This window comes from Callithrix jacchus, chromosome 21 (assembly GCF_049354715.1).
Source record: "Callithrix jacchus isolate 240 chromosome 21, calJac240_pri, whole genome shotgun sequence".
NCBI classification, from domain to species: Eukaryota; Metazoa; Chordata; class Mammalia; order Primates; family Cebidae; genus Callithrix; species Callithrix jacchus.
Window position 1 is genome coordinate 31,653,815 of NC_133522.1, and position 21,974 is coordinate 31,675,788.

At 37.0% G+C, this 21,974-nt stretch overlaps 1 protein-coding gene across 2 annotated transcripts in view; it reads right to left on the reverse strand.

The window, feature by feature from the left end:
* The window catches only part of MRPL39 (mitochondrial ribosomal protein L39), a 201,294-nt gene that overhangs the window by 46,537 nt on the left and 132,783 nt on the right, over positions 1-21,974 (reverse strand). Inside the window, exon 11 of one of the 2 annotated variants that reach the window (XM_035282816.3) lies at positions 8,678-8,834. The exons of the other annotated variant lie outside the window; for it this stretch is intronic. The gene's annotated coding sequence lies outside the window, so the exon portion shown is untranslated. Of the gene's footprint in view, positions 1-8,677; positions 8,835-21,974 lie in introns of those variants that run through there. 2 annotated transcript variants of the gene reach the window in all.

Sequence of the window (21,974 nt, forward strand, 5' to 3'; positions counted from 1 at the left end):
CTCTACTAACTTGAACTACAACCTCAATGCTGATGAGGTCCAGAGGCATATCTTTCGTTTGGACCTCTCTGCAGAGCTCCAGATCTATATATATAATCCTAAACCTCCCTTTCTGGGTGTCCTGTGGAGATACCCCATCATTTCCACAATAAATTGTTCCTCCTACGTAGCCACTCATTTGATCAAACACTCAATCAAGACAGAAAATTCATGATCATCTTTGAGGGTGTTTTCTTCTCTATTCATCTCCTCTTCACATTCAATTCAACCAGTAAATTAAGTAAATTCTATTTCCAAGTATTCCTCAAATCTTCTCTTTCTCTTCATCTAAATGATCACTGTCTCATGTCAGGAGTCATCTTTTCTTGCATGAATCAGTTAACAGAAAACTCAGGTACCCCTGCCTCCAGTCTTGATCACATCCAAATCTGATCTACACACAGTCTCCAGAGTGATATTTCTAAAATTCAGATTTAATCATATTACTCTTATTCATAAAATCATCAATGTCTTCCCATTGATTTATAGAAAAATCCAATCTGTTAAGGGTGACTAAAACACCAAAAGCAATGACAACAAAAGCCAAAATTGACAAATGGAATCTAATTAAACTAAAGAGCTTCTTTAAAAAAAAAAAAAAAAAAAAAAAAAACTACCATTGGAGTGAACAGGTAACCTACAGAATGGGAGAAAATTTTTGCAATCTACCCATCTGACGAAGGGCTAATATCCAGAATCTACAAGGGACTTAAACAAATTTACAAGAAAAAAGTCAACCCCATCAAAAAGTGGCAAAATGGTATGAACATACAACTCAAAAGAAGACCTCTTTATGTGGCCAACAAACATATGAAAAAAAGCTCATCATCACTGGCATTAAAGAAATGCAAATCAAACCATATTGAGATACCATCTCATGCCAGTTAGAATGGCAATCATTAAAAAGTCAGAAAACAGATGCTGGAGAGGATGTGGAGAAATAGGAACACTTTTACACTGTTGGTGAGAGTGTAAATTAGTTCAATCATTGTGGTAGACAGTGTGACAATTCCTTAAGGACCTAGAACCAGAAATACCATTTGACCCAGCAATCTCATTACTGGGTATATACCCAAAGGATTATAAATTATTCTACTATAAAGACACATGCACACGTATGTTTATTGCAGCACTGTTCACAATAGCAAAGACCTGGAACCAAACCAAACGCCCATCAATGATAGACTGGATAAAGAAAATGTGGCACACATACACCATGGAATATGCAGCCATTAAAAAGGATGAGTTCATATTCTTTACAGGGACATGGATAAAGCTAGAAACCATCATTCTCAATAAAACTAATGCAGGAACAGAAAACCAAACACCACATGTTTTCACTCATAAGTGGGAGTTGAACAATGAGAACACATGGACACAGGAAAAGAAGCATCACACACCAGGGTCTGTTGGGCTGTAGGGGTTAGGAGAGCCATAGAATTAGAAGAAATGACTAATGTAGATGACAGGTTGATGGGTGCAATAAACCACCATGGCACATGTATACCTATGTAACAAACTTGCACATTCTGCACATGTATCGCAGAACTTAAAGTATTTTTTTAAATCAATATATTATTCATCTTTTAACAGCTCTTTTTTAGAAAAAATATCTCTACTTCTCTATGTACACTATAGAGAAGATATTTTTATATTTTCTTTAAATTTTCTAATTCTTTAATTATGCCCAGTCAAGTTCTTATCGTATTATCCTGTTTATTAGATCAACTATTAAAAAAATTATGTCTTGGTGTTTTGGGTTGGATTTAATTTGTAGCACAGGCTTTCCTACTGAGCTCCAGGCCTGAATAATTAGGTGGCTGCTTGATTCCTCCACTTTTATGTCTCAGAAGCATCCCATTTTCAACATGTCCCAAAATGTAACACAATCTGCTAGACCTCTACAGAACGTTCCACCAAAAACAACAGAACATACATTATTCTCATCACCACATGGCACATACCCTAAATTTGACCACATAATTGGACATAAAACAATCCTCAGCAAATGCAAAAAAAAACCCACAACATTATACCAAATATACTCTTGGACCACAGTGCAATAAAAATAGAAGTCAAGACCAAAAAAAAAAAAATGCCCAAAACCATGTACTTACATGAAAATTAAAAGACATGCTCCTGAATGACTTTTGGGTAAATAATGAAATTAAGTCAGATATCAAGAAATTCTTTGAAACTAATGAGAATAAAGATACAACATACCAGAATATTTGGGATACAGCTAAGGCAGTGTTAAGAGGAAAATTTATAGCACTAATTGCTCATATCAAAAAGTTAGAAAGATCTCAAATTAACAAGCTAACATCACAGATGAAAGAATTAGAGAAGGAAGAGCAAATCAACCACAAAGCTAGCAGCAGACAAGAAATAACAGAAATCAGAGTTAAACTGAAGGAAATCGAGATGAAAAAAAAAAACGTGAAAGATCAATAAATCCAGGAATTGGCATTTTGAAAAAATTACTAACATAGATAGGCCACTAACTATACTAATAAAGAAGAATAGAGAACAGATCCAAATAAACACAATTAGGGGAGGTATAGCAGGGAGTGTGGGTTAGGGGATGGATAGGTTTAGGAGAAATACCTAATGTAGATGATGGAGAAATGGATGCAGCACACCACATGGCACACATATACCTATGTAACAAACCTGCACATTCTGCACATGTACCCCAGAACTTGAAGTATAATTTTAAAAAAGAGAAAAATTATATTACTACTTGCCCCACAGAAATAAAAATAACTATCAGAAACTACTTCAAACACCTCTACACACACACACACACACACACACACACACACACACACCCCAGAAAACCTAGAAGATATGGATCAATCTCTGGAAACACACCCTCCCAAGACTGAGCCAGAAATTGATTCCCTGCACAGACCAATAACTAGCTCTGAAACTGATGAGTAAAAAATAGCCTACCAAGTAATAAAAGACCAGGACAAGATGGATTCACAGTAGAATTCTACCAGAGATACAAAGAAGAGCTAGTACCATTCCTACTAACACTATTTTCATAAATTGAGAAAAGGGGACTCCTCCCCAACTCATTCTATGAGGCTAGCATCCTCCTGATACCAAAACCTGGCAGAGACACAATTTAAAAAGAAAACTTCAGGCCAATATCTTTGATGAACTTTGTTGCAAAAATCCTCAATAAAATATTTGTAAACAAAATGCAGCAGCATATCAAAAAGCTAATCTACCATAATCAAGTAAAATTCATCCTTGGGAGGCAAAGTTGGTTCAATGTACACAAACCAATAAATCTAATTCATCACATAAATTAGAACTAAGGAACTAATGAATTAGAACTAATCCATCACAGAACTAAGGAAGAAAAAAACATGATTATCTCAATAGATGCAGTAAAGGCTTTTCATAAAATTCAATATCTCTTCATGTCAAAAACTCCCAATTAACTAAGTACTGAAGGAACATACTTCAAAATAATGAGAGCCACCTATGACAAACCCACAGACAACAGCATACTGAACAGGAAAAAGCTGAAAACATTCTCCCAGAAAACTGGCACAACACAAGAATACCCTCAACTCACCACTCCTATTCAACATAGCATTGGAAGCTCTTGCCAGAAGAATCAGGGAAGAGAAAGAAATAAAGCGTATTTAAATAGGAAGAGAAGAATTTAAACAATCCCTTTTTGCAGAGGACATGTTTCTGTATCTAGAAAACCACACAGTCTCAACCCAAAATCTCCTTCAGATAATAAACAACTTCAGCAATGTTGCAGAATACAAAGTCAATGTACAAAAATCACTAGCATTCCAATGCACCTACAACAGGCTAGCCAAGAGCCAAGTCAGCAATGCAGTCCCATTCACAATTCCCATAAAAAGAATAAAATATCTAGGAATACAGCAAACCAGAGAGGTGAAAGATCTCTACAATGGGAATTCCAAAGTACTGCTCAAAGAAATCAGTGATGACAAACACAAAAACTACAAAAACATCCCATGCTCATGGACAGGAAGAATCAATATTATTAAAATGGCCATAATGCCCAAAGCAATTTACAAATTCAATGCCATTCCTATCAAACTACCAGTGACATTTTTCACAGAAAAAAAAAAACCCTATTTTAAAATTTATATGGAACCAAAAGAGAGCCCAAATGGCCAAGGCAATCCTAAGCAAAAGGAACAAAACTGTAGGCATCACGTTACCGAACTTCAAACTATACTATAGGGCTACAGTAACCAAAACAGCATGGTACCGATACAAAAACAGACACAAAGACCAATGAAACAGAATAGAGAGCCCAGAAACAAGCCCACATGCCTATGACCATCTGATCTTTGACAAAGCTGACAAAAACAAGCAATGGAGAAAGGACTCCCTATTAAATAAATAGTGCTAGTAACTGGCTAGCCATATGCAGAAGACTGAAACTGGACCCCTTCTTTATGCCATATACAAAGATAAACTCAAGATAAATTTAAGACTTAAATGTAGAATCCCAAACTATAAAAACCCTAGACAACTTAGGCAATACCATCCTGGACATAGGAATGGACAAAGATTTTATGACAAAGATGCCAAAAGCAATCACAATGAAAGCAAAAATTGACAAATGGGATCTAATTAAACTTAAGAGCTTCTGCACAGCAAAAGAAACTATCAACAGAAGAAAAAACAACCTACAAAATGGGAGAAAATATTTGTAAACTATATATCTGACAAAGGTCTAATATCCAATATCTATAAGGAATTTAAACACATTTACCAAAATAAAAAGCAAATAACCCCAATGAAAAGTAGACAAAACACATAAACAGGCACTTTTCTAAAAAAGACATACATGCAGCCAAAAGGTATATTTTAAAAAGCTCAATATCACTGATCATTAAAGAAATGCCAATTCCTTAAAAAATTCCTTTCTCCTATTTCTCTCTCTCATTGTCTCTCTTTCTACGTGTGTGTGTTATATGTGTAACAGGATATTAGGCATATACATATGTATATACCTATATATACACACACATATATGTATATATGCACATATACATATGTGTATGCATACATGTGTGTATATACATATACATGTGTGTTTATATACATATATGTACATGTGTGTATTTTTTATTTTTTTGAGACGGAGTTTCGCTCTTGTTACCCAGGCTGGAGTGCAATGGCGCGATCTCGGCTCACCGCAACCTCCGCTTTCCTGGGTTCAGGCAATTCTCCTGCCTCAGCCTCCTGAGTAGCTGGGATTACAGGCACGTGCCACCATGCCCAGCTAATTTTTTGTATTTTTAGTAGAGACGGGGTTTCACAATGTTGACCAGGATGGTCTCGATCTCTTGACCTCGTGATCCACCCACCTCGGCCTCCATTAGATGTATATGCATGTATGTATGTCCCATTACATATATAAATTAAATATACAACATTTAATTATTATCTAATAAAAAATTAGTTCCCTTTCTCTAGAGAACCCTCATACACCAGTATAGCTAAAGTGTTATTATTCCTACATGTAATCGATATAAAAATTATTAATGAGATATTTTGGTTTTTTCATGGTAAGTTTTTGAAATCTTGTTTGTATTTTGTGCTTATAGCATTTATCAATTTGGACTGGCCACATCTCAAGTGCTGGATAAGCACACGTGGCTAGTGGCCATCATATTGGGCAGTGAAAGTCTAGAGCACAGCACAAGGTGAAGTGGAAAGAACAAAAAGGAAGACAGACCAGGGTTTTAACTCCACCCTGTCACTGAGGCTCAGTGAATGCTAGCTATAATTTCTATGCTTCTAACTGGAGAACCTCCCTGAGCCTCAGTTTCCTCATACATAAATGAGGGATAATAGTACCTCCCTTAGACACCTGTTATAAAGATTCATTGGAAAGTCCCTCACAGAATACTTGGTAAAATGTAGATGCTTGTTAAGTATCAGGTACTTTTCTTTCCCTCAGTCTCCATGTCTGTTTTCCTACCTTCCCTCTTCAAGGAAAAAGTCTGCTTATTTTATCATTGTTCCTCCAGCTTGGCCTACTGGTAGGTGCTCAGTAAGTGGTTGTAGAATTAATGAGTGGTCTTAAGTCACTATAGTGGAGGATACCCAACTGTTAATTTATATTGTCCTTTAATAAATCATCCTTTAAAACACTTTGGCAAGAGTTTCAAGTTGTGGAGCTGTTGACATTGTAGCTGGTGGTCCAATGGAGAGAGAATCCAAGGTTTAGTTTGGGGATTTGAGGGAAGAGCCTGTTAACGGGAAGAATCACAAACAAAACAAACCAGTTGAGATGAACCACAGACATGGCAGCATCACAAACAAAACAAACCAGTTGAGATGAACCACAGGCCTCTATGTCATAAGAGTACACCAAATTTTTTAATTCAGTTACTGAAGATAGATTTGAAAAGTGTTAAAGAGATGTATCCTTATGAAAGGAAAAAAATAGAAAACACGTTCACCCTGGGTCACAGAAATCTAATTTAGATGAAAAGAATTTGCCCTGCAAGTGACTACATTAAAGATGTAATTCATTTGCAAAAGTAAAATTTCCTGGTAATATGACATACTATGATGACATCTGATGTATTAATCAGGGTTATCTAGAGAAACAGAACCAATAGGAGATATAGAGATATGATCTATTATATGGAAATGGCTCACATGAGTATAAAGCTGACAAGTCCCAAGATCTGAAGCCAGCAAGCTAGAAAACCAGGAGAGCTAATAATTTCAGTGGTAAGCCTGGCAAGTTTGAGACTCAGGGCAAGCCAATGTCTCAGTTACAGTTAAAAGGCAGGAAAAAAAGTCCCCTCTCAAAGGCACTCAGGCAGAAAGAACTCCCTTTAATTCACAGGAAGGTGAGCCACTGTCCTCTTCAGGTCCTCAACTAATCAGACCATGTGGCACTACCCACATCATGGAGGGCAATCTGCTTTACTCAGTCTATCCTGTTTCTCCTGTGACATTTTTTTGTATTTTGGCTCATGTATCCAAAAACACCCTCACTGATATACCCAGAATAATGTCTGATCAAATGCCTGGGCACCCCATAGCCCAGTTAAGTTCACACTTAAAATTAATCATTACACCTGACAAATAGTCATGACAGATTTCTTTCAGAGCTTACTATGTCAGTAAAATTTGCTTGCAACAAATAGGTCTCCTTTTTCTCCCTACTCTGATTCTTCTCAAGAGCATTATTTTCTTTCCATCATCCTCATACAAGCTATTGGAGAAACACTTTGGAATGGGAACTATCATCTGCAGCAACCAATCCCATGCCATGCTTTTTACCAGGTGATGACACACTGTGTCTCCACAAGAAGTTAGAGGACAGGAGAAATCACCCAACTGGCAACAACCTTGGGAGGCCATTGCAGCCCTAACTCTGTTTCTCAGCTTCATCAGTTCAAAAACTCAATCTTGTCAGGGTGCCAAATTCAGTAAAACTTGGAAATTATAATTCACAAAAACTAGATTAACAAAACTTCTGTACAAACAAACAAAAAAAAACCATCTTATTAATTACAACAAGAAATACAACTGCCAAGGGGGATCTCAAGCTAAAGCATCCCCTTTCTTGTAAAATCATATTGGAAGTCAAATTAGAATTGAAATATTAGGTTAGGACCAAAGTAATTGCAAGTAATTGTGTTTTTTGCCTTTCAAAGTAATGTCAAAAACTGCAATTACTTTTGCACCAACCTAATATTGATTACTTGACTTGAATTCAGAGTAAGTGGAAGGTTGATTTAATCAAATGGTAAATGACACCAAGCCAAGAATGGCTAATGCTACATTTTCAACAATCATCATCAGAAAGGAAAAAACTTGGAACCCAATTTTGCTAGACTTTACTGCCATAGTGTACTTCATAGATTCTTCATTTTATTTTTTCATATGCCAGGTGAACCAACTCCCTGTATTATAACACATTATTTCTTTCAAAGCCATTTTAACAAGTTACAAGTTGATCTTACTGGTCTGTAAACTATTTGATCTTATTAAGATGACCCATCTCACTGTACTCAATTTCCTTAAGTTTTCAAATAAAATCTCACTGTTCTACTTTTTTTCATTACTATCCATTTAATTCTTACAAAAGTCCTGTTCTGGTAATCAAATGCTGATTAACAAGCTATCACAAAATGTCCTTACTTAAAATAATAAGCATTTTTATTAATGTCATTATTATTCTCAGCACATTCTCAATGTCATTTTCAGACCAGGTTACTGGTATAACTGACGTTGGAATATTCTAACATTTTTAACTGATGTTTTGAAGCCCTACTGACAATTCTTAGAGAAATAACTTTTCTATGCTCTACTATACATTCTTCATGTCACATTGGCTACTGCACATACAAAGACATTCTTTTTATTCCTCAACACTTATATATTCATGTCCCTCTTCTGTTCTTAGAAATGTACGGAGTAACTGCTTAACTGGTATGTTGGACTATTCCATCTTAAAATGTTAATGAAGGTTAAAAATAGGTGATATCCTCTCTTAGACAAGAGCATTCTTCAATGCCTTACCCCAAAGGAGTTGGTAAATTTGAAATATAATCATCAAAGCAAGGTTCATAGAAACAAACTTTGGTCTGGGAAGAGGAGATTTGAAGGTAAAGAACTTATTTATTTCTTTTAAAAATACATATTGACAGGCATGTTGGCTCACCCTGTAATCCCTGCACTTTGGAGGATGAAGCAGGGTGGAATGCTTGAGCTCAGGAGTTCGAGACCAACTTGAGCAACATAGCCAGACTCTGTTTCTACAAAAAAAAGAAAAGAAAGAGAGTAAAGAAAAATCAACTCGGCATAGTAGCACACATCTACAGTCCCAGCTACCCAGGAGGCTGAATGGGGAGGATCATCTGAGCCCAGGGTGGTTGAGGCTGCAGTGAGCTATGATTGTGTCACTGCACTCCAACCTGGGTAATGACACCCTCAAAAAATAAATACATAAAATAGAATTTTAAAGCACATATTGACCCACAAGACATAATTACTTGTTAAGAATAACCATTTGGTGACAAGCAGCCCAAGAAAGTAAATTTACCCTTAATAGATTTTTTTTTTACTTTTTTTTTTTGAGACAGGATCTCGCTATGCCACCCAAACCATAGTGCAGTGGTGCAATCACGACTCACTGCAGCCTCCATCTCCCAGGGCCAAGCAATCCTCTCACCTCTCAGCCTCCCAAGTAGCTAAGACTACAGGCATGCACCATCACACCCAGCTAATTTTTGTATTTTTTGCAGAGATGGGGTTTCACCATGTTACCCAGGCTTGTCTCGAACTCCTGGGCTCAAGGGGTCTGACCTCCTCAGCCTCCAAAAGTTCTAAGATTACAGTGTGATTCACCTCACCCAGCTAATAATTTTTAAAATCACATTAATCTTTACGAAGGTCTTATAATCCCTGCTAAAATCCCCAAGCTACAAGTCCAGCTTAAAAAAGAATCAGAAGTCATTGAGACATCTAGCCTTAGACGTCATACCTCATGATACTAATACTTTAAGGCTCTCATAAGAGAAGCTCATATAGGTCTTAAAACTTCACAGTTACTAGAATGCTGAGACCTCAGATGAAATTTTTTCTTGTGGCTTTCTACAGAAAAGCATCAAGTACAAAAATTTGCTTTTAAGCTACTGTACTCATTTATTCAACAAATATTTGTCAGGCGTTGCTATGTGCCAGGAACTGAGATACAGAGAACATAGCCATAGCAGGCGTGACCCCTGCCCTTAGAAAACTTGCAATATGAATAAATGCACTCAGACCTGGAGTCCTGCTGGGACTTTCCATGCCTTCCTTCCTTCCTTTTCTTCTTTCTTTAGAGTTATCATCAAATTGCTACTGTAGTGTAATAATTAAGAGAACAAATTCTAAAATTAAAATTCTAGGGTTCATAACCTAGTTCCATTAAGAAAGACAATTTTTAAGCATCATAAATAATAAATAAATGCCAGAAGAAACTATAGTCAATGCTCTTATATGGAGCAGAACTCTGAAAGTAGTCACTGTCACATTCCAGAGAAACTCTCAAAGAACATTTTTTTTGTTCTGATTCCAGCTACATTGCTTTTCCTTAATAAATGGCTTTTTTGTGAGACGTAGTATTTTTACTTAAGTACCTTTTCTCTGTTTCTACCCCCCAGTTTATTATTTCATAAACCAGTTGACAAATAAGTAGTTTCTTGGGAGATTATATATTACTTACACATATTCTATGTAGTAAACATGTATGTGTGTGGGGGGGGTGTGTATCTAACTACTTTGTTGGAGTGACTCCTATGGTTTGGAATTGCTGAGGTCAAGTTTATGCAAAAATCTACATTTTTCAGTAAACTCTCCATGACTAGAATAAGTTTCCCAAATATTTCAGAATTCTTCATTTCCTAAAGCTGTCAAACATCAGATATCAATATTTTTAAGAATCAATAATGTAATTTATAATACAATTACTTTCTAAGCTTTTAATGTTAACTGTACCATACTCATATAGCCTTATAACTCATTTGTACCATTCCATTTTCCTCTGTTCCTTTTATTTTCATTTCCCTTATAATGTTAGTATCTTTGTACTGATTTCTGAAGAGTTCATTTATGATTAAAGAAGTTAATACTTTGTCTAGAATTGCAAATATGCTTTTTCTCATTCATTTTACTGTGGTGTTTTAATTTTTGGTTATACAGAACTTGTATATTGAAATATAATCTTGTACCATTTTTTAAAAATGGCTTTTATAATATTCTCAGATAACAATTCTTCAATATTTTGGAAATCATCCCATTAAACCTTGCTTTTCTCTCTACCTTGTGAACTGTTGGCCAGTGAGACACAGTTTCATTTTCACTTTTTCAAAATGATAGTGTAAAAAAACCAGAAGTGAAAGTATGAATCATAATATAATCAGGAGTTCATACTGAGATACCCATTTATAACTCAGAAAACCATGGGGTATTTCCAAACTGATGTCATTCATAGAAAGAATACCATGTGTTGCGGAAGAATAAGAAAAATTACCTATACCAACCGGGGAATTTAGAATAGGCGTGGGATATTCCCAGAGAATTATTTTCATTAAAAAAAATTTTTTACAAAGATCAACTACGTTTCAAATGCTTACAGTGACAGTCATCTTGGAAATTACAAACTGGATTCTGGATTATACTTTTAAATTATGATAAGTGAGACAATGGACATTGAGATTTTACTTTAGAGCACGTAATGCCATTATAACTATATAACTCAAGGTTATTTATATAACTAAAGTTTTATTTTCCTTAAAGAGTTATATAAATACCAAAATAGCCATGAAATCCCATGTCGTTGTTTAACTTATAAGGAAGAATTTTTATAGAAAAAAAAATATGATCCCTACTCAAATTATTAAAATTGAGCTGGACACAGTGGCTCACACCTGTAATCCCAAATGGGAGGTCAAGGCAGGCAAATCACTTGAGGCCTGGAATTCTAGACCAGCCTGGCCAACATGGTGAAACCCCATCTCTAATAAAAATACAAAAATTACCTGGGCACGTTGGCACCCACCTGTAATCCCAGCTCTGAGATGGTGCCACTGCACTCTAGCCTGCGGACAGGGTGAGATTATGTCTCAAAAAATCATTATTAAAATTGATTACTTTTTGAGGGAGAGAATACATATAAATCTCATTTTTCCAACCAAACGATTAAAAATAATTTTTTCCTTCTCTCTAGTACATTAAAAATTTTTTAGAACTTAAAAACGTTATGGTATACATGGAATAAACTAATGATACTACAGAGAGGAAGCCTTTCCCAGGATATATTCTCCTAAAAGCTGTCTATTTACATTTGCTTGGAAAACATTTTGGCTGTGTTTGTTCTGCCATATTTGCTGCTATGGTTGCTACTCTGTCAGTTGTTTTGAGAGATCCTAATATCCAGTTGTAAGGACAGGCCAGCTATATCTCTTTTCAATCTGAATGTCCCCTTTGCCTAATAAGCCAACAACCCTGACATAAAAGAATCCACAAAAGTCATGCCACTCACTAATCCTGGTAATACTGTGGCCTGTTCTTTGGTTTCTGAGACTTATCGATGAGTCCAGTGATAAACCCACAATGTCCTGACTTGATGCCTGCTATGAACTGCTTTGTTATCCTGAATCTTTCAGTGGGGACCCAGGTGAATCTGCCAGTGGGATGGTCTGACCACATGTAATTTAGAAATAGATTTTGAAATGTATCAGAAAATTAGGTCTCTCCTCATTCTATACACCAAGAGAAAGTCCACATGGATTAAAGAACTTAGAGACTAAAAGCAACCCTTAACAGTATTAGGAGAAAATTGTAGGAGACTATCTCATACCATTAAAGAAATAAAAGGTTTATCAAAATATATAAAAGTTAATCAATTGTAACAAATATACCATTCTGGTGTGGGATATTGACAATGAAGGAAATTATGCCAATGCAAAGGAGGTAGGTATAAGGGAAATCTATGTTTCTTCTACTCTATTTTACTATGAACCTAAAACTGCTCTTAAAAAATTGAGTGGACTTCTGTCAAGATGGACTAATGAAAACAGCTCCAAATCTCAGCTCCCAGTGAGAGAAACACAGAAGATGAGTGAACTCTGCATTTCCAACCAAGGTACCAGGTTCATTTCAATGGGACTGGTTGGACAGTGGGTGTAGCCCAGGGAGGGCAAACTGAGGCAGGGTGGGGCACTGCCCCACCCAGGAAGTGCAACTGACCGGAGGATCAGGGACTTTACCCCCTCTGCACTCCAGTTCAGATACTGTGCTTCTCCCATACCCTTTGAAACCCACAGTCAGGGAGAATACTGCTGGGCTGAGAAGCACTGCCAGTTGCCAGTGCAGATCTGAGCTACATCTCCAGCTGGCCCAGTGCTGCAAGTCATCAGCAGAGAACTGGGCAGAGGTTTTAGCTAGCACTAAGGCTGCCTGCAGGACAGATCTACCCACCCAACAGAAAAAGGGAGAGCTGAAAGCAGGGAGACAGGTGATACAGCTTAGCAGGTACCACCCCGACAAAGACCAGCAAACTGAAGCCCTCTCACTTCAGAGTTTCACAGTCAGCACATCAGATCAAGCTTGACCTGGGACAATCAAGCTCCATGGGGGGAAGAGCATCCACAATTGCAAAGGCAGGTCTAATCTCAGCTGTGTAAAAAAGAGCCAGAGGAAGCCTACATGGCAGCTGGGCTGAGTCTGAGGGAGCCCAGCAGTGCCTCTGCAGGCAGACAAGGGGTCAGACTGCCTCCTCAAGCAGCTCCCTGAACCCTGTATAATATAAACAAAACAGAACAAAAGCCTCATATAGTATAGGGAACTGACTATTAGAAGGAAAACTAAAAAACAGAAAGAAATAGCTTCAACATCAACAGAAAGGATGTCCACTCAGAAACCCCATCTGAAATCACCAACTTAAAAGACCAAAGGTAGATAAACCAATGAAGATGGAAAGAAACCAGTGCAAAAAAGATGAAATCTGCAAAGACCAGAATGCCTCTCCTCCTCCAAGGGATCAGAACTCCTCACCAGCATGGGAACAAAACAGGATGGAGAATGAGTTTGACAAATTGACAGAAGCAGGCTTCAGAAGGTGGGTAATACCAAACTTCTCTGAGCTAAAGGAACATGTTATAAGCAAATGAAAAGAAAGTAAAAACCTTGAAAAAAGGTTAGATGAAATGATAACTAGAATAACCAGCTTAGAGAAGAATATAAATAACAGTGCAGCTGTAAAACATAGCACAAGAACTTCGTGAAGCACACACAAGTTTCAATAGCTGAATCAATCAAGCAGAAGAAAGACTATCAGAGATTGAAGATCAACTCAATGAAATAAAATGAAAAAGCAAGAATAGAGAAAAAAAAAGTGAAAAGAAATGAACAAAGCCTCCAAGAAATATGGGATTATGTGAAAAGACTTAATCTATGCTTGATTGGTGTACGTGAATGTGATGGGGAGAATGAATCCAAGCTGGAAAACACTCTTCAGCATATTAGGCAGGAGAACTTCCCCAACCTAGAAAAAGAGACCAACATTCAAATACAGGAAATACAGAGAACACCACAAAGATACTCCTCAAGAAGAGCAATCCCAAGGTGCATAATCATCAGATTCACCAAGGTTAAAAACAAAGGAAAAAATGCTGAGGGCAGCCAGAGAGAAAGGTCAGGTCCCCCACAAAGGGAAGCCAATCAGAATCACAGTGGATCTCTCAACAGAAACCCTACAAGCCAGAAGAAAGTGAAGGCCAATGTTTAATATCATTAAAGAAAAGAACTTTCAACCAGAATTTCATATCAAGCCAAACTAAGCTTCATAAGTGAAGGAGAAATAAAATCCTTTACAGACAAGCAATTGCTGAGAGATTTCATTGCCACCAGACCTGCCTTACCAGAGCTCCTGAAGGAAGCACTAAATACAGAAAGGAAAAACCAGTACCAGCCACTGCAAAAACATACCAAATGGTAAAGACCAACAAAACAATGAAGAAACTGTGTGAAGTAATGGCCAAAATAACCAGCTAGTATCAAAATGGCAGGATCAAATTTAAACATAACAATATTAACGTTAAATGTAAATGGCCTAAGTGCCCCAATCAAAAGACACAGACTGGCAAACTGCTCTTAAAAATTTTAATGGACTCTTAAAAAATCAAGATTGATCAGCATGCTGTATTCAGGAGACCCATATGAGAAGCAAGGAAAGATCTAAAATTGACACTCTATCATCAAAATTGAAAGAGCTAGAGGAGCAAGATAAAAAAAAAAAAAACTCAAAAGCTAGCAGAAGACAAGAAATAACTAAGATCAGAGTAGAACTGAAGGAGATAGAGACACAAAAAAACCTTCAACAAAATCAGTAAATCCAGGAGCAGTTTTTTTTTTTTGGAAAGATCAACAAATAGACCACTAGCTAGACTAATAAAAAAGAAAAAAGAGAAGAATCAAACAGATGCAATAAAAAACGATAAAGGGGATATCACCACCAATTCCACAGAAATACAGACTACCATCAGAGATTACTACAAACAACTCTATGCAAATAAACCAGTAAATCTGGAAGAAATTGATAAATTCCTAAACACTTGCACCTTCCCAAGACTAAATAGAAGTCAAAACCCTGAATAGACCAATAACAAGGGCTGAAGTTGAGGCAGCCATTAATAGCCTATCAACGAAAAAAAAAAGTCGAGTTTCATACAGGTTCACAGCTGAATTCTACCAGATGTGCAAAATGGAGCTGGTACCATTCCTTCTGAAACTATTCCAAATGATACAAAAAGAGGGAATCCTCCCTAACTCATTTTATGAGAACAACATCATCTGGATACCAAAACCCGCAGAGACTCAACTAAAAAAGAAAACTTCAGGCCAAGATCCATGATGAACATAGATTCAAAACTCTTCAATAAAATACTGGCAAACCAAATGCAACAGCATATCAAAAAGCTTATCCATCACAAACATGTAGGCTTCATCCTGGGGATCATCATAAGCAAGTCTATAAACATAATCCATCACATAAACAGAACCAAAGACAAAAACCACATGATTATCTCAATAGATGCAGAGAAGGCCTTCAACAAAATTCAAAAGACCTTTATGCTCAAAACCCCCAATAAAATAGGTACTGATGGAACGTACATCAAAATAATAAAAGCTATTTACCACAGACCCACAGCCAATATCATACTGAATGGGCAAAAACTGGAAGCATTCCCTTTGAAATCTGGCACTAGACAAGAATGCCCTCTCTCACTACTGCTATTCAATATAGTATTGGAAGTTCTAGCCAGAGCAATCAGGCAAGTAAAAGAAATAAAGGGTATTCAATTAGGAAAAGAGGAAGTCAAGTTGTCTCTATTTGCAGATGACATGATTGTATATTTAGAAGACCCCATCAACTCAGACCAAAATCTCCTTAAGCTGATAAACAACTTAGCAAAGTCTCAGGATACAAAATCAATGTGCAGAAATCACAAGCATTCCTATACACCAATAACAGACAAACAGACAGCCAAATAAAGAGAGAACTCCCATTTACAACTGCTACAAAGAGAATAAAATACCTAGGAATACAACTAACAAAGGATGTAAAGGACCTCTTCAAGGAGAACTACAAACCATTGCTCAAGGAAATAAGAGAGGAAACAAACAGATGGAAAAACATCCCATGCTCATGGTTAGGAAGAATCAATATCATGAAAATAGTCAGCTGGGCGCAGTGGCTCATGCCTGTAATCCCAGCACTTTGGGAGGCCGAGGCGGGTGGATCATGAGGTCAAGAGATCGAGACCATCCTGGTCAACATTGTGAAACTCCGTCTCTACTAAAAACACAGAAAAATTAGCTGGGCATGGTGGCACGTGCCTGTAATCCCAGCTACTCAGGAGGCTGAGGCAGGAGAATTGCCTGAACTCAGGAGGCGGAGGTTGCCATGAGCCAAGATCACGCCATTGCACTCCAGCCTGGGTAACAAGAGCGAAACTCTGTCTCAAAAAAAAAGAAAAAGAAAATAGCCATACTGCCCAAAGTAATTTACAGATTCAATGCTATCCTCATCAAGCTACCACTGATCTTCTTCACAGAACTAGAAAAAAAACACTTTAAACTTCATATGATTCAATGCTATCCTCATCAAGCTACCACTGATCTTCTTCACAGAACTAGAAAATAAACACTTTAAACTTCATATGATTCAATGCTATCCTCATCAAGCTACCACTGATCTTCTTCACAGAACTAGAAAATAAACACTTTAAACTTCATATGATTCAATGCTATCCTCATCAAGCTACCACTGATCTTCTTCACAGAACTAGAAGAAAACACTTTAAACTTCCTTTGGAACCAAAAGAGAGCCCGCAGAGCCAAGACACTCCTAAGCAAAAAGAAAAAAGCTGTAGGCATCACGCTACCTGACTTCAAACTATACTACAAGGCTTCAGTAATCAAAACAGCATGGTACTGGTACCAAAACAGAGATATAGACAAGTGAAACAGAACAGAGGATTTGGAAGCAACACCACACATCTGCAACCACCTGCTCTTTGACAAACCTGACAAAAACAAGCAATCGGGAAATAATTCCCTGTTTAATAAATGGTGTTGGGAAAACTAGTTAGCCATGTGCAGAAAGCACAAACTGAACCCCTTCCTTACACCTTAAACTAAAATTAACTCCAGATGGATTAAAGATTTAAACATAAGATCTAATACCATAAATATCCTAGAATAAAACCTAGGCGATACCATTCAGGACATAGGCATAGGCAAGGACTTCATAACTAAAACACCAAAAGCAATGGCAACAAAAGCCAAAATAGATAAATGGGATCTAATTAAACTTAAGAGTTTATGCACAGCAAAAGAAACAATCATTAGAGTGAATCAGCAACCAACAGAAAGGGAAAATTTTTTGCAATCTACACATCTGACAAAAGTCTAATATCCAGAATCTACAAAGAACTACAACAGATTTACAAGAAAAAAAAAACATTCAAAAGTGGGCAAAGGATATGAACAGACACTTTTCAAAAGAAGACATATATGAGGCCAACATACATATGAAAAAATGCTTATCATCACTGATCATTAGAAAAGTGCAAATCAAAACCACATTGAGATACCATCTCATGCCAGTTAGAATGGTGATCATTAAAAAATCTGGAGACAACAGATGCTGGAGAGGATATCAAGAAATAGGAACACTTTTACACTGTTGGTGGGACTGTAAATTAGTTCAACCATTGTGGAAGACAGTGTGGCTATTCCTCAAGGACCTAGAAATAGAAATTCCATTTGACCCAGCAATCCCATTACTGAGTATATGCCTAAAGGATTATAAATCATTGTATATAAAGACACATGCACACATACGTTCATTGTGGCACTGTTTATAATAGTAAAGACCTAGAACCAATCTAAATGCCTATCAATGATAGACTGGATAAAGAAAATATGGCACATATACACCATGGAAAACTATGCATCCATAAAAAATAATGAGTTTGTGTCCTTTGTAGGGACATGGATGAATCTAGAAACCATAATTCTCAGAAAACTGACACAAGAACAGAAAACCAAACACTTCATGTTCTTTCTCATAAGTGGGTGTTGAACAATGAGAATACATTGGCACAGGGAGGGGTATATCACACACTGGGGTATGTTGGGGGGTGTGGAGCTAGGGGAGGGACAGCAGGGGGTGGGTAGGTTGGGAGGGATAACACTGGAAGAAATGCCTGCTGTAGGTGACAGGGGGATGGAGACAGCAAATCACCATGGCATGTGTGTACCTATGCAACAATCCTGCAAGATCTGCACATGTACACCAGAATTTACAGTACAATTTTTAAAAAATTGAATCTGTTGAAATAAAGAAATAACAGAGAAAACCGTTATGTACAAACTAAAACAATTAATAAAATTAATGATATTAGTAAAATTTTTATATATTCAACACTTTTAATCAAGTTAAAAGGCAAGCGACAGAAGATATTTATAAGGCATTTGAAAAATAGTTGCAATCTAGAATATTAAAAAATTCCTATAAATGAGGAAACTAAAAAAGTCCAGTAAATAGATAAACATAAACCTTCAGTTCACAGAAGAGAAGTTCCATATGGCCAAGAAAGATATGTGGAAAAAAGCTGTCACTTGCTGGTAATAGAAACATGCAAATTAAGACAAGATACTCTTTCATGTCCATCAGACTGGAAATTTTTCAAAAGTCTGGCAATGACAAGTAGTGGTAAGGAAGTAGGGGAGACAGGAAACTTACAAATTCTTAATGTTAATTACTGATAATTAATGAATATTGACATTTTACTATTGGCAGTGTAACATACATTTGAGAAGAAAAATATGAGGTTGAAAGAGTACACTGGTATGATTTGGAAAGCATTTTTGCAATATCTAGTAAAGTTGGAACTTCAGGACTCAGCAAGTCAACTTCTAAAGCATAAAATCCAGAAACACTTTAGCACAGGGATATGAGTATGCTCCCTGCAGCATTTTTTTGTAATTCCAAAATGTCTGTCATTGGGAAAATGGCTCCTCTTAGTTTCATCTGCCTCAATACTAAGCATCCACTTTCTGTTTAGGATCTTTCCATCCCTTTCTTCATGTATTTGAAAGTTAGGTCACTGACTCCATCTACTTGCTCCCACTGACATTCCTCTCTCCTCTTCCCTATACTCCCCTGTTCCCATGAAGATCTCTTTCTATCTCAGAAAATTCACCTCCCATTCTATCTCTGGCCAAGACATGTCACCTAGGCCCACAAATCCTCAAGTTTTCCTTTTCTGGATACGTTGTTTGACTTCTTCAGATTTCAGTAACTCAAAATTAGCAGACAAAAACATTACCTGTCTCACACTTTCTAGGGCCAGTTACCTTCCTGAATGAGGAGGAACAGGTAAAGAAAACATGTATAGAGAAAATAAAAAGCATAGATTAAAAACCTCAAATATTATCCCACCATATTATTCTCCTAGCAAATCTTTGGACAGTGACACCCCCACATGAAGGTTGGTGCTTGATTCTGTGGATGGAGGAAGCAAGGGAAGCCTGAACATTTGGTGAATTGCTTGGCTCATCTGAAAGTTTCTGGTTATACCTGGAGTAGATGCACTCTCTTTCATCAATATCCTTTACTGCCTCATCCTGCCCCCCTTAGGAACTTGGCACAAGTATGGGCAGAACATCCCCTGAACAAAAGGAGAGAGGTGCCCTGGCAACATAAAAGACAACTGTACAGGGGAGGGGCCTGTCAATAACTGCACATGACTTGGCCCACATTTTCTTTCTCCTCAGTCACCATCCTCCTCCAAATCTCTGTGTTTAAAAAATCAGAGACACTCACTGGTTTCTATTTAGGGGAGTGGAATGAATCTGGCTGTCATATTGGTGTCCAGCCTTTCTCTCACCCAACATCCAACAACAAAATGGTGTTCCACCTCTTCTTTTCTTCCCTGTGCCTTTCCATTTCTGATATAATAAGTGAATATACAAATGAGTGAAAAGTCAAAAATCCTCCCATACCTCCCTTAGTTTAAAAATGTGAAGAACTGGGTGTATACTTGACCCTATTTTCTCTTTGGTCAAGCACATAAGCTGTTTTGGGATGTTTTTTGTTTGTTTGTTTGTTTGTTTGTTTGTTTGTTTGTTGTTTTGAGATAGAGTCACTCTGTCACCCAGGCTGAAGTGCAGTGGCACAATCTTGGCTCACTGCAACCTCTGCCTCCAGAGTAGCTGGGACTACAAGCATGTGCCACCACACCCTGCTAATTTTCATATTTTTAGTAGAGACATATTTCACCGTGTTGGTCAAGCTGGTCTCGAACTCTTGACCTAAAGTGATCTGCCTGACTTGGCCTCCCAAAGTGCTGGGATTACAGGTGTCAGCCACTGCAACCAGTCCCATGTTTTTAGGTTTTGATAGTTTAAATGTATTGGTATTATTCATTTTACTCTGATTTTGCTTTTCTAAATCTCTCTCTGTATTGTGAGCATCCCTCCCATTTGGGACCATTTATATGTCCCAATACAAATAAATATAACTCTCCTTAAGAGCTGCATCATTTTCTGTTGCCTGTGTATGTGCATGAACATGCACAAGTGCCATGATTTAACCAGTTACTCATTGATGGACATTCAGACAGCTTATGATTTACTGTCACTACAATTATACAAATAGTATTATGCCTATATATGTTCTTTATCAAGTGTGATTTTAATATGTTAGAATTCAATAATTTAAATTGCTGTATAATGTATAGATGTTTTATTCATATAGTTGCTGCTAGATTTATTTTCCAAAACAAATTGAGGAATTCAGGCTTCTCTCATAAAAGTAAGGGAATGCTCATATCTTTGACTATTTGCCAGCAATGGTTATTATTATTGCTGGTTTGAACATTTGCCAAAACTATTTGGTTGTACACTTGTATCTCTTTCTGTACTTGACCCTGGCTTGAAACCTACATTCCTCTAGACAGAGGTCTAAGAAAGTTGGAAAGATCCAGTGTTTTCCTTAGTAGTGTTTTTTTTTTTCTTAGTAGTGTTTTCTTTCAGTTCAACAGAATTATGTCAACTGTTATTACAAGGAAAGGCCATCAACATACCAGTGTAAAAAGGAAAAGGTGGGTCCACCGACTGAAATAAACAAAAGAACAAACACACATAGAAACAGTTTTAAAACCTAGTCGTCACAATAATACCAAGGAAGCTGGCAGAACAGAGCTAGGCTCAATGCTTATATACTCCAGGTATCTCCTGAACTTTTACCACCTAACTTAAGAAATTAACCACAAGACAGCCTTGGAAAGGTCTAATAGTGGTATTGATATCAGAGTGGGTTTTAAAAGTGTATTAACTGTGATTTTACTTTTAGCCTATTTGATACTACTTATTTCAGAACTAATAATGACATTTGTGGATATATATATTCAACCTTGACTATCAGACTATAAACTTAAAATCAGCAATCTCTTTTACATATTTCTATATGCCCCAAATCTAGCATAGTGTCAGGTACAGAGTATATGCCCCATATCTGGCAAAGTGTCAGTATAGTTCTGTAAATGTTGATTGCAGAAACTGAAACACCATCAGCATGATAAACCACTGGAAATACTGACACAGATCTGTGGACAGATCAGTGCATTGAGCTGGACTGTGTTCAATTCATATGTTGAAGCCCAAAATTCATATGTTGGAGCCCTAATGCCTTATATGACTGTATCTGGAGATAGGGTCTTTAGGAGGTAATTAAGGTTAAATAAGGTCATAAGGATGGGGTCCTAATCTGATAGTACAGTGGCTTATATGAAGAGGAAGAGAGAGAAACCTCTCTCCTTCTCTCCAAGAACATGCACCTG